This window comes from Neofelis nebulosa, chromosome 5, assembly GCF_028018385.1.
Source record: "Neofelis nebulosa isolate mNeoNeb1 chromosome 5, mNeoNeb1.pri, whole genome shotgun sequence".
Classification (NCBI taxonomy): Eukaryota; Metazoa; Chordata; class Mammalia; order Carnivora; family Felidae; genus Neofelis; species Neofelis nebulosa.
The window spans coordinates 48,334,287-48,348,295 of record NC_080786.1 but is presented as its reverse complement, the minus strand read 5'-3'; the positions used below and the strand labels follow the sequence as shown (position 1 = coordinate 48,348,295).

General features: G+C 36.4%; 2 pseudogenes; both read right to left on the bottom strand.

Annotated features, from left to right (window-relative positions):
• Nucleotides 1-426: 426 nt before the first annotated feature.
• LOC131513371 (U4 spliceosomal RNA) lies at nt 427-506 on the bottom strand (annotated as a pseudogene).
• Nucleotides 507-13,263: 12,757 nt separating this feature from the next.
• Nucleotides 13,264-13,361, bottom strand: LOC131513295 (U6 spliceosomal RNA; annotated as a pseudogene).
• Between the last annotated feature and the right edge of the window lie 648 nt (nt 13,362-14,009).

Sequence of the window (14,009 nt, the reverse complement as noted above, 5' to 3'; positions counted from 1 at the left end):
GTGCATCTGTGCACACAAAGATTTTCTGCATACTTCTTAATATAGAAAGAGAGCAAGGAAATGAAAGAATCCTGTCAGGATTGGTGACTTTTACATTTTGTCTATATCTATAATCTCTATAACTGTTTAGTCTTAGTACTAGAGTTAAAAGGTATTAACATTCATCACTAGTTGTTTTTCTTTGTTTTTGCCACTATATCACCATTTATTTCTTGGGTAGCTAAAATTTACTCTTGAATGGTTTCTTTGGGAAGAATTTATAGGCACTATATACCCTGAGTTTTTATATATCTAAAGTTCATTGTTTTTATTCTTACGTGAGAATTTGGGAGGTAGTAAAATTATTGAGTCACACTATCTTTGAAGCATTATTTTACCACCTTCTAGTCTTCTGTGGAACTTTTGGAAACTAGCCTGATTATTTACCATTTATAAGTATCTTCAATTAGCAATAATCATGCCTTGGATAAACCTCATTGGCTACGATACTGCCACCGCACAAAGCTGCATTTATAAACATCTTGGTCTTTGTACATTTAGAGGGCTCTTTCATTACCTTTGAAGTCCAGTGATTTTATTATTCTGTAATAAAATTGGTCATTCTATATCTAATTTTTCCTGGTACATGCTGTACTCTTTCTGTCTCTGGATTTACCATTATTCCTTTCATTTTCTGGAAAGTTTTCTTGTTTTATATTGTTAAATAATTGTTATATTTCATTATTTTGATTCTTGCTTTCAGGGAAACCATTTATGTATATGTTTGATTCCATAGTGATCATTTTTTCCTGGAGTCCTCCTTAACTCCATTTCCACTTCATTTTGCTTTCTATTCTCAGTATGATGCTCCATGTTCCTTGCCATATTTTGTCCTATGTAATTCTATCAGATTAGCCTCCATTTCTGTAATGGTTTTACTTCCTACTCTTCTTTCCTAAGCTATTTTGGTTCCTGTTTCATTCCTTTGTTACATAGTTTCATGTACTGTAATTGTTTGTATCTTTTGAGTAGTTGCTTTGTAAAACTAACCATTTCATTTAAATTTTAAGACCTAATTTTTTGTCATCTGCTCTGTGGCAAGATTATTTTGGTGAGTGTCCTTTGCCATTTGCTCTTCCTATTTCCTCCTTCATGTGATATTGTATTTGATAAGAACCAATGCTGATTAGTTTTTGACCATGTGTTACCTTTGAGTGAGGTTCTCATCCTGAACCAGTTATTTATAGGAGATTCATTATAGGACTGGGCAGTTTATAATGTGGTTGGGCTGTTTTTTTTTTCTCTATGTCTAACGTAAATGAACAGCTGTGGGTCTGCCTCCAATTATGTCACTATCTTTCACTCTGCTCACTGACTAAATGCTTCCTGAAAATATGGCATGTCAGTGGAATTCTTTGTTCAGCCTTACTGATCCTGATGTTTGTTGCCATATTAGTTCATGGAAGTTCCCTCAGTAACCTCTCACATTTTGATGTTTCAATTGAGATACTGATTTGTGATACTCACCTTGGAAATTCTGCGTTAGTCTAAGCTCTGTAGCCATTAAGTATCCATCCTTCCCTGTTTACCTTCCACCATTTTTCCTTCTCTGAATTTGGACATTCTTGCTCATATTATTGTTGTTCTGATTCACAGATGCATTTTATATGTTTATTAAAAGTAAATTTTAAAATGTTTCTTATTCTCTTTTTTTTTCAGGGTAGTACTGCCTTTTACATTGGGGCATAAAATATGATTAAAAAAACTATTTTAAAGACATTTCCCAAAAGCATTGGAAAACTCTCATAAATGTGAATTAATTTTTCAGTATAAATAACACTTCTATTATTGAAAAGTTAAGAGTTTTGTGATAGAAAATGTCATAAAGGATACTTACATAATGCACATGATAACCCAGATCCATTTGTTCATTTAATAAAGAAGAATTATATCTAGAAAACTTTTAATGGATTATTAAATTGAAAAAATTTAAGAATTTAATGTTGTGTTGACTAAAATAGCTGACAGTGGGAGAAACTTCTCAGTAATTAACTATGCTGGACTTAAGACTTCCATAGTGCTTATAAAGATTCTTAGTTACCAAGAGCTTTATTTTGATGTTGTAAAATTCCCACAGATTTCTTATGATGGGATCATGATAAATACTCAGTTTTTGCAATGAGGGAAACAGAGTGGATTTTTCCTCAGCATCATCAGGAACATGCCCATGAATAAAATCCTATTAAAAGAGCATTTGAGGGATACCTCAGTAGTTTAGTCCGTTGAATGTCCAACTCTTGATTTGGCTCAGGTCAGGATCCCAGGGTCATGGGATCGAGCCGTGCATCAGATTCAGCCCTGCTTAAGATTCTTCTCTCTCTTTCTCTCTCTCCCTCTGCCCGGCTAGTGTGCACTCTCTCTTTCTAAAATAAAACATAATTTTAAAAAACAGCATTTGAAGCAGAAGTATATGTAGAGAAAATGAAAAGTTTTTAGAGATGAACATATGTTTTCAGAAGAAGGATTTGTCTGCATCACAAGTAAATGGGGATATATTGTTAGAGTGAGCCTTATGAGGGTTAGAACTGTGTCTTCTAGGTTCCTGTGGTTCAGTTTCTGGTTTGGCTCAGATTTCTACTTCTCCTAGTAGGAAGTATGGATATGTGTATGTAAATGGTTATTGTACATTCAAAAGAGGTCATAAATCTGAAATATATTAAGTACTTTAACCTTGAATGATACCATAATTACACTTGAAATTATTGTTTAGTTCCATCATCCTGTAATCAGGAGCAATTTTACCATACCAGTCTGGTTTTAACCAATCTAGTATTAAAGGGACTACAAAGTATATTTACTGAAGTTAAAATAAATGATTAAGTTTATTTTAAAAAAGCCAAGACATGTTTATAGAAGATTCAGTTAGACTGAGAGGATTTTCAAAATAAATCTTTTCAGTTTTTACCCAGTATTCTGTCTTCTTTGAGGGCATTAATGATTTTTGTGATTTCCTATTTTTGCCCTTCATAATTTTTATGTCATATGAAATTTTGCCAGTCTATATTTTTCAGATTTAATATGTTACTTACATTTTAGAAATTTACTAATATAACTTTTCTCCAATTGTCAGAAATCTCTTTATTCTAAAAATGTATCTATTTTTAGGCTATAAAGTAGCTCAATAATGCTTTTGATCAGATAGGGATTAAAAGGGGCTAAAAGAATGTTTATATTTAATAACAACAAAAAAAGGTCCCAACTATTCATACGTAAGGTCTATATATTTCCAGAACACTTTATCTTTCCTATCTTTTGAAGTTCACGTTTCCTGACCTTACTGTGATAAGATTTTATTTTCTATTTTTACTCCCTCTTTGTAATCTGCCCTACTTTACCATGCGTTCTTGTCTGTATGCTCCCCAGGGCCTATAGCCAGCCGCGGCCGTCACCCGCAAAACTAGAGCTGAAAGTACCTGCCATTTATTTGTACCTTGTTGTGTTTGGTGTAGGGCTGTTTCAAAGAAAGTGCTTTATAGACGTATGTGTGCCTTTGCTCACTTAATCATAGCTTTTCCAGTTATGGGAAACCCTTAATAGGTTCATGCTTTTGGTATGTTTTTTCTATCCCCTATCCCCCACTTTATTATACATAGGATTGCTCTTCTTTTTATCCCTCTCTACTTAAAATTATTTTTCTGTTGTGTAACCAATTCCTTTAGACTACTTATGTCATCACACCCTCCTAGAATCTTATTCTACAAGATCCTCGGCCACCAAAATCTGTTTAACAATTAGTTTTGGATATGCTGCTGCTTCCTTTTCCTGGTATTTTCACTTTTTTTCCCCTGCACTATGGCAGCCTTAGAGTAAAAATAAGTTTGCAAATGCATATTCTTCTAAGAACTCTTGCTCCCTCCAGGTTCCTCACATGTACTCAGTGGATTAGCTTGAGTGATCCACGCATCCTTTATTTCCCCTACTAATGGTTGTGATAGCTCCTCTTTCGGCGAACTCCAAAGGAACAGCTTGGCCTACCATGTGCATTAAAGATGCTGCTGCTGCTCCAGGTCTCTAGTATCGATCACTGAAGCTCCACATCAAGGATGCTGCTGCGTGTACCAAGGGCACCCTATTGCATCCCTGACGAGGTGTTTGTGCAGTTCCCTGTTGTTGCCACAGTGATTGGTCCCATATTCCATTGCTGCAGAAATTAGAATGATTATAGTGAATGACTAGCATTTGCAGTTTGGTTTTGACCCTTTTAGGTTTTACTTTGTCTTTTGTTGCAATCTTGTCTGGCCAAAAAAAAAAAAAAAAAAAAAAGTGGGTAAGAAGCATCATGCTATGCTCAGACCCCCACCCCCCCGACCCCCGATAATTGTACTATCTCCAGACTGATGCCGTGTTAGAATGTAAATGTACTGAAAGACCAATGGCTTAAATGTAATTTGCTCAGTCAAAAACTAATGAAGCAAACGTGAAGTTATAAAACCTGGAAATTTACCCTTTAGTTCTAAACACAAATTGATAAAGTACCATTTTCCCCAATTATTTTTCTCTGTGTACTTCCTCTTCATTTAGCATATAGGATAAGAGTCAAAGCATTTACCTTCCTCGAGGCTCATCTGTGCTTAACATAGAGCTCTGAAAATAGGGACTATGTTATGTATGGTGATGATGAAATTAATTATTAGATGCAGAAACTTACTTGAAAAACATTAGTATGAACAAAGCATTTTCACACATTCAGTATTTTGTCTATTACTTTGACATAACCATGGCTAAGTTAAGGAACTTTTCTCCAGTGGTTGAAACATAGAGAAAAAATAAAGGGAAGTCAAATACCAGTCAGAGAATGCTGATCAAGTGCTTATAGTACTAGAAGCTGGGCAACGTAAATCTAAATCCATAGAAAGGTTATGTAATTTTCTCCTGCTTACATTTCTTTAGGAATTAGATAGAACATTATCTGCCTTAAGTTTCAACAGTCATCCCTGGATGAATCAGAATAAGGAGGAAAGATAATTTTCAGGGCTTCTTTGCCTAAGCCCTGTAAAGGTCACAGGCACACCCAACACCTGTGGAGACTGAGAATGCTCTTTGAGTAATGGCTATGTCAGTAATTGTCACTGGTAAAAAACCCTTCCTAAGAAGTCTGGGATTCCGGGCAATTGTGGCTATGGAAATACATAGGCTTTTAGATTTTTAATTATGTAATTACAGAATGTTAAATTCCTATGCCTTTTAAGACCTCTGGTTAAATGTTTACTAAAAGGTGGACATTAGGATGATAGTTTATAGGCAAATTATCAGGTATCTGTTGATGAATAAGTTTGAGAAATTCCCTGTTAAAGAAAGTTAAATAGATTTCTTTATCACAGGGATTTTCAAGGTTTTTATTAGCTAGTGAACATCTGAGTGACTGAGAGAGATTTTGAGTCAAGAATTGAGACAGCTGCATCTAACAGAGACCCAATTATACTGGTTTAACTAAAGAGAGGTTTTTATTTTATTTTATTTTATTTTATTTTACTTTATTTTATTTTAGTATTTTATTTTATTTTACTTTACTTTGTTTTATTGTATTTTATTTTATTTTACTTCACTTCACTTCACTTCACTTCACTTCACTTCACTTCACTTTTTAATAAAAAGAAGTCCAGGGGTAGACAGCTCAGGGCTGGTTCAGTGGCTTCATTATATCATCATGATCTGAACTCCTTCAGCCTTTCTGCTCAGCTAGTGTTATCGGGTGATTTTCCACCTGAAGTTCTCAGAAACCTTTATAGGTGCTGTGTTACAATTACTTTCCTAGGGGAATCACCCAATAGGTTTTTGCTTAAAGATCATGGTCAGAACTAGGTTATATGTTCTTAGGAAGCCTGAAGTCTATGAAAGTGAGACTTTTTAAGGCAGGAACATTGTCATTCTGAACCAAATCAGGATTCCACTGGTGAGGAAGTTGGGAAAAATAGATATTGGGAAGCAAATAACAATTTTTGTCATCTAACATATTCATTGACCTCATTCCAGCTCCTTTATTTTTTTAATTCACTATCTTCCAGGGCATATGGGACATACTGATTCTAGTCTAACTCTTCATTTTATTTATTTTTAGTTAATTTTTAAAATTTTAATTTTGGAGAGAGAGTGAGCACAGTGGGCAAGAGAGGGAGAGGGAGAGAAAGAGAGAGCCTCAAGCAGGCTCCATGCTTAGCATAGAGCCAAACATGGGACTCAATCCCATGACCCACCCTGGGATCATGATTTGAGCCAAAATCAAGAGTTGGACACTCAACCAACTGAGCCACCCAGGAGCCCCCAGTCTAACTCTATATGTACACATTTTAAAACTAAAACCCATACATATATAAATATTTGCTTAAGTTCACATGCTTCCATTAGTTTCATTTTAAATTAAATTTTTGGAGAATTTGAAATAAATGTTCAAGAAAATAGCCAGTAGGTTAATTCGTCTATTTATTTGTCTTGAAAAGTGTGAAGGCATTTTTTTCAGCTATTACACTGTTAGCCACTTTAGGCCTCTCTTTATCCTGTTCTACAATTCAGAGTTAAAAAAATTATCTTCTCATTTATCTTCATTTGCAAATTGAGAGGTTTAGTTACTGAGATCATCATAAAAGGAGCAATTTCAGAAGTTTGAGCAGACATTTTTAATGTGGACCGTTTGTCTCTGATATCAATTTTATCTGATTACTTTATTACATATGCATGCTACAAGTGACAGATAGTTTTAATATCTCCATGATTAATAGAATATTTTTCTTAGGTTCTCCTGCAGAGAAGAATATCATCATGAAATATTGATAAAGTTCCAAGAACAGCAAAATTGTCATGATACTTAAGGAAGTCTTTAAAACTAAGATTGTATTTTCTCTGACTAAGCATGTTGGGTATTTCACAGCTGAAGAATCAAATGCTCTATTGATTTTGTTATGGACACATCATTTCATGAGATTTCTATGTTCAAAAAATAAAGGTCTTTCCAATGACCTTGGTTTTCATGGACTTCGGTCATATTTGACTGAATAAGATTAAATTTGTCAATGAGGCCAAATGTGAGAGTTAGTAAGTTAGAAATTCATATTAAAAGTCAGTCTGTACAAAGTTGGGAAAAACGTATAATGAAAATCTGGCCAATATTCAGTAGACACAAGTGTGTACTTAGGAAAGAAAAAACTTGATGAAAAATATAAGATGGGTCATTTATAAATGTGTGCAATCAGTGAAGGAAATGATCTTAGATAGAGAGATCTAGAAATATAATGTCTATATAGTATATTGTCTTACTCATTCCTTGATCTTGCCTTGAATTGTTTTTATAAATTTTTAATGTTTATTTATTTTTGAGAGAGAGAGAGAGAGAGAGAGAGAGAGAGAGAGAAGGAAACAGAGGATCCACAGTGGGCTCTGTGCTAACAGCAGAGAGCCTGATGTGGGATTTGAATGCATGAACCATGAGATCACGACCCAAGTTAAAGTTGGATGCTTAACCAACTGAGCCACCCAGGCACCCCTTTCCTTGAATTCTTATATGCATTGTTTTTTCCATTGACTTTGGCTTGATCATATCACTAGTTTCGGCTCATAGAATGTGAATAGACATAATATTGAAAGTACTTCTGTGGATTGGCCATGTCTCTCCTCGAATGTCTACTTTCTGCTAAGAGAACAGCATGGCCTAGGTAGTGACTATCCTTCAGCTTGGGACCAAGAATGTGAAGACACGTAGAGCTAAGTCAAGCCCAGAAGAGTTGTAGCCAACCTGCAGCCTTCATGTAAAGCGAGCAGGAAATACAGGCTTGCTATTGTGAGCCACTGAGATTTGGGGAATGTTTGTTGCAGCATTGTAAGCTGATTAGGAAATCTTTCAGTAATACGGGGCTGGAATACCCTGACATGTAAATGAATGTATAATGTCAAAAACATTAGTTACTCTTCCTGCTGTTTAGCATTACTTAGACTGTCTCTCATACCCTTTCTTAATTTTTCTATATATAACTTTGCCCTCATTCTCACAGGAAAAATATTGAGGGAACTATACTTAGAAACTGAAATAACAAGTATTCTAGAATTATACATCCATATATTTAAAAAAGCATTTATTGGGATAAAACTATTGCCGGGCTCTGCTTTATGCAATGGAGAAGGCAGCAACAAACAAAAATGGTAAGTCCCCGCCCTCTGGAAGCTTAGATTTTAGTCATGGGGACAAAAATCAATTTACACATGAGGGTCAGTGGTCTGAAGAAAAACAAGGCAGGGTAAAAGAACAAGGAGTGACTGGGGGCAGGTGTTGTTATAGATATGATTGTCAAGAAGGACTCACTGGAGATGGAGTACCTGCACAAGGTACCTGATGCTACGGAAGAACCTGGGATTTGCCATTAGCCAGACCTGAAGTTGACATGCAGCTCCTGTACTAATTAACTGTGTCACTGACCTTAGCTAAGTTACCTTATTTTTCTGATCTTGATTCCTTTGACAGGAAAATAATAATTATAATATAAATGCCATGGGTATGTTAGAGGGTTAATAGTTAAACACTTAAAGGGATCAGCACCATATTTGGCAATGGAAGTTGTAAGTAGTTGGCAGTTGACATTACAAGCATTAAAACCAAGGAATGGCCTAGGGGACCTGGGATCAGGTATTACTCTTACTCTCAAGTGGGATTGGGAGTGGCTGTAGTCCATAAGAGGAGTTTATACTGGTCTTCCAAAGAGTTTTTTATGGGGGGTGGGCGTGAGGGCACAGGCAATCAGAAAAGCAAAACACTTACTACATGGAGAGGAGAATAGGACATGGCAGTCAAGATACTGGGCATCTGAGTCATGTAGCTCCTGAGGCAACTCAAGAACAACCGGTAAGAGGAAGGAAGCGCAAATGGGGCCAAGTGAATGAGTACCTGCTTCCATGGGCCTAGGCTGCCCTTTATTGGCCTATTCTACATGGATTCTTTAATAAACATCCTCCTTCTCTAGCCTCAGACATCACTGTTCTAATTTCTCTCATTCTTCTAAAGACACAGACTCATAGAATGAAAATGGCAGCTAGTTGGAGTCAGAAGACCCGGATTTGTGTCGTAACTTCAAAATTATCTTAGTTTTGGGGTGCCTAGGTGACTCAGTCAGTTAAGCAACTGACTTCAGCTCAGGTCATGATCTCACAGTTCGTGAGTTCGAGCCCCGTGTCGGGCTCTGTGTGAACAACTCAGAGCCTGGAGCCTGCTTTAGATTCTGTGTCTCCCTCTCTCTCTGCCCCTCCCCTGCTTACACATACACACACTCTCTCTCTCAAAAATAAGTAAATATTAAAAAGTATTTTAAATTACCTTAGTTTTTTAATCTCTAAAATTACTTTATGCAACTCTATCAAGAATTAAATGACAAAATGTATATCGAGAAACTTGTAAACTGAAAAAGCCCTATTCAAACATCTTTAGCCCCCACTCTGAAGAAGAAAATTTCATTAACTCATCCATTCATTCACTCATCTATTCATTCACTCATGTTCTCACTCACTAAACACTAATTGACTGGGTAAGACATGATTCTTACTTTTAAGATCTTTTAAGTAGGGAGAAAAACCCTGATAACATCTTTTATGGTAAGAGAAAAAGAAGACATGCTATGAGTGTGACTTGATTGGATTATGAACATTCTTTCCTCATATTCTCCATCATTTGTGCACAAACGTCTTCCTTCCCCTCACCACTCCCCCAGTCCCATGTGGTATGTATGTACCATGGAATATTACTTGGCAATCAAAAAGAATGAAATCTTGCCATTTGCAACAGTGTGGATGTAACTAGAGTGTATTATGTTAAGTAAAATAAGGCAGTCAGAGAAACATAAATATATGATTTCACTAATATGTGGAATTTAAGACACCAAACAGATGAACATAGGGGAAGGGAAGGGAAAATAAAATAAGATAAAAACAGAGAGGGAGGTAAACCATAAGAGACTCTTAAAAACAGAGAACAAACTGAGAGTTTTTGGAGGGGAAGTGGATGAGGGTGGGCTAGATGGGTGATGGGCATTAAGGAGGACACTTGTTGGGATGAGTACTGGGGGTTATATGTAAGTGATGAATCACTAAAATCTACTCCTGAAACCATTATTACACTATGTGTTAACTAACTTCAATTAAAAAAAAAAGAAAAGAACAAGCAAACTTGCAGACTCAGTTTTTTTCTTTTTTTCTTTCAGAGACTAGGGAGGAATTCTGAACCTGGAAAAATGGAAAGAGAAATGAAAAGGGTGGAGTTGGAAGGACAGGGAGAACTTCTGGCCCTTTGTTATCCCCATGGAACAACCACCTGGCTGTGGTTCTAGGCTCTTGTCTGTTCCTGGGCAGAGGGCGGGGATGTGGATACTGTGTGCAGGAATAGAGGCAGAAAGGGGGATCAAGACTCCTTGAACAGCCAGTAAACAAACCATCACTTCCACATATAATTCACAATGTTATCTTTTCTTTAACCTAAGAAATATTTGCAAAGGCTTTTATGTTACTTCTACCTAAATGTGTGTGTGTTTGTGTGTGTGTGTGTGTGTGTGTGTACATTATTTTAAAGGTAGATAATCTAAAAATAAAAAAATTTAGTTTAATACTCTAAAGTATTTTAGATACTCTAAAAATAAAGTTTTAGTTTAAAATTTGGTTTATTTTCAAGGGTTCTTTCACCCGCTGCAAGACCTAACATCTAACAGGAATGATTATTTACACTTTTTGTTTTTGGTATTTGCTAAGATTATTACAATTTATATAAACATTTTATTTTTAAGCCACAAACTTAGGCAATAAAGTATCAGTTAAATAATGTCAACAACTAGAAAATACAGTTACTACAAAGGCACTCAGTTAACATTCATACACATCATTGCCTCTGATACAATAAGTATTCTTGTTAATCTGTCTTCTGAACATCTCCCACACTTCCAGGTACTTGATGGATATTCACATTTGGGAAAAACATTTCATTTGTTTTAAATTGAATTTCTCTTCCAAAATGTGACCCTTATTCTGGACTTACTCAGAAAATCTTGGAATTATTATTTAAATTTTTTTTTAATGTTTATTTATCCTTGAGGGAGAGAGAGCCAGAGTGTGAGTGGGGGGGGGGTGCAGAGAGAGAGAGAGACAGACAGACAGACAGACAGACAGACAGAATCTGAAGCAGGCTCCAGGCTCTGAGCTGTCAGCACAGAGCTCTATGCGGGGATCGAACCCACCAACCGTGAGATCATGACCTGAGCCGATGTCAGACACTCAACCGACTGAGCCACCCAGGCACCCCTGGAGTTATTTTTAATTAGTCTCTTTCCCTTTAATCCATGACCAGAATCCTCATCTAATTCTACCTGCAATACTCCATGTTATAGGAGTCCTTTCCAAGCCTCTGATATCATGGGGCTGTGGCATTACTCATCTCTTTTGGGAAGAATATGTTATTAATAGGTTGTGACTAATAGCCAAGTTGCAGAAAGACCCCTGTGCCCTTTTCCCATTCATTTCTCACAAGATAAATTTTACATACTGTAACAAGGAGAGAAGACAAATTACACATATTGCAGATTCCTGTGAGAAATCCCTCTTTGCCTAGCCAATTATGTATATTTGCTACTTGAAGTTTATTCTAGAGAATAGAAGAAAATCTTGTCTTTTGGCACCCAAGTGAGGTTAAGGATGTTGTGATTTGATGTCAGCATTGAACATGCCTCACATGAATTAAGAACTATAATTGGATGTCACTTGAGGCCTTGGTTTCTGCTCCAGGAAGGGTAATAAAACAAGTTAGAACCTATTATCCCATTCAAATCATTGCTTGGTAATTGTCCTCAAGCCTGTCTGTGGGCTGTAGGCAAAGCTGTCTTTATGTGTTTGCCCAAGGACCAAGTAAGCTAGGTAAGGTTAGGTGTCCAAGCCACGTGGACTTTGAAAAAATGTTACCTTGCCAGAGGACTGTAAAGAGTGCATGTAATATCTGGTTGTTGCTTAGGGTTTTCTTGATGTGGTAATGAAGGAGTAAAACAATCCTCTTTATGTCCTAAAACTTTTCTCCCATTGTATTGGAACTAAACCCAAGCAAGACCTGGTGAGACAAATGTCAGTCTCTAATTGCTGTAGGTCTGAAACATTAAAAGAATCATCATCTACCATGTGAATGCATATATGGGCACGAAAGCACTACATGTAGAAGAAGTGTCACAACAGTGCTGTTCTCAGCCCTGAACTGCCTGTCCGATGTCTTCATGGGGAGACATCTAAATCTTAACATAGATAATTTGAAGGTTTTTGATAGTATTATTAATTGCTAATGTCAATTTTATCATATTGTCTTGATAGATATTTCTTTTCTTTTTAATGTTTATTCATTTTTGAGACACACACACACACACACACACACACACACACACACACACACAATCTGAAGCAGGCTCCAGGCTCTGAGGTGTCAGCACAGAGCCCCACACGGGGCTCGAACTCATAGACCACGAGATCATGACCCCAGCAGAAGTTGGATGCTTAACCAACTGAGCCACCCAGATGTTGCTCTTGATAGATATTTCTAATATTTATTTTTTATGTGAGGATAGTTGCCACATTGTTTGATGCATAGGCTAATGACTGCTACATGATTATGTCTTGTATCATAACATATTGTCTCTCTGTCCTAGTTATTTTTTTTATCCTTATATTTCATCTTGACTAATATTATATGCCACTCCTGATTTTTTATTCAAATTTCTTAGCATCTCTTTGATCATCCCTATATTTTCTAACTCTGTTTATCACATTAAGTATGTTTGTTGTACATAACAGATCTGTTTTTTTTTTTTAAACCAAATTTGACATCTTGTCTTTCTGTAAGAGACTTGAATTAATTTGTGTTTAGGGTATAAAGTAGTATACTTGATGTTACTCCTTTAATGTTTCTTGGTAATGTTATTTATTTTAATTTGTTTTTTTCTTTATACTTTACCATTTATTTATTTATTTATTTATTTTTAATTTTTAATATTTACTGTTTATTTTTGAGAGACACAGAGAGACAGAGCACAAGTGAGGGAGGGGCAGAAAGAGAAGGAGACATAGAATTGAAGCAGGCTCCAGGCTCTGAGCTGTCAGCACAGAGCCCGATGCAGGGCTTGAACCCACGAGCTGTGAGATCATGATGTGAGCCAAAGGAAGACACTTAACTGACTGAACCACCCAGGCACCCCAAATACTTTTCCTTTTAGAAGTGAGTTTTTTTTTTAATTTTTGCAATACTTCACAAATATGAACCAGCCATGTGAAGGGGTCATGCTAATCTTTGCATTATTCCAATTTTGATATAGAAACTACAAGAGGTTGCATGGGTCAAGTGTGTTTTAGTTCCCTTTTGAGAAACTAAATTTTTGATCTCTCTTTCCAGAGCTTCTAGAATGATCTCTTTTTCCTGATCTTCTCCTTAAGCCAGATCCTGAGAGGCAGCTATCGTTCCTATTTTTTCTCATAGCCACTTCCAGTCTTTCAGTAAGTCCTGTTCTTTGTGTCTAAAATACCTGGCCACTTCTCCACGTTATCATAGTTACCCCTCCAGTCCAAGCAACTGTCACTTTTCCTTTATTTAAAAAAAAAAATTAACGTTTATTTAGTTTTGAGAGAGACAGAGTGTGAGCAGGGGAGGGGCAGAGAGAGAGGGAGACACAGGATCCGAAGCAGGCTTCAGGCTCTGAGCTGTCAGCACAGAGCCCGATGTGGGGCTTGAACTCATGGACCACAAGATCATGACCTGAGCCAAAGTTGGGTGCTTAACTGACTGAGCCACCCAGGCGCCCCATCACTTTTCCTTTAGATAACTGCAGTAATTTCAATGGATTTCCCTATTCCCAATAAAGAAGAATATGTAACATTTGCACAATTCTTGTGAGAAATTCATCTTTGTATTTATCTTGTTTCTCACCAAAACATTTTCTATATAACCTTTAAAAAAAACATAAAACCTGATCATTTTGTCT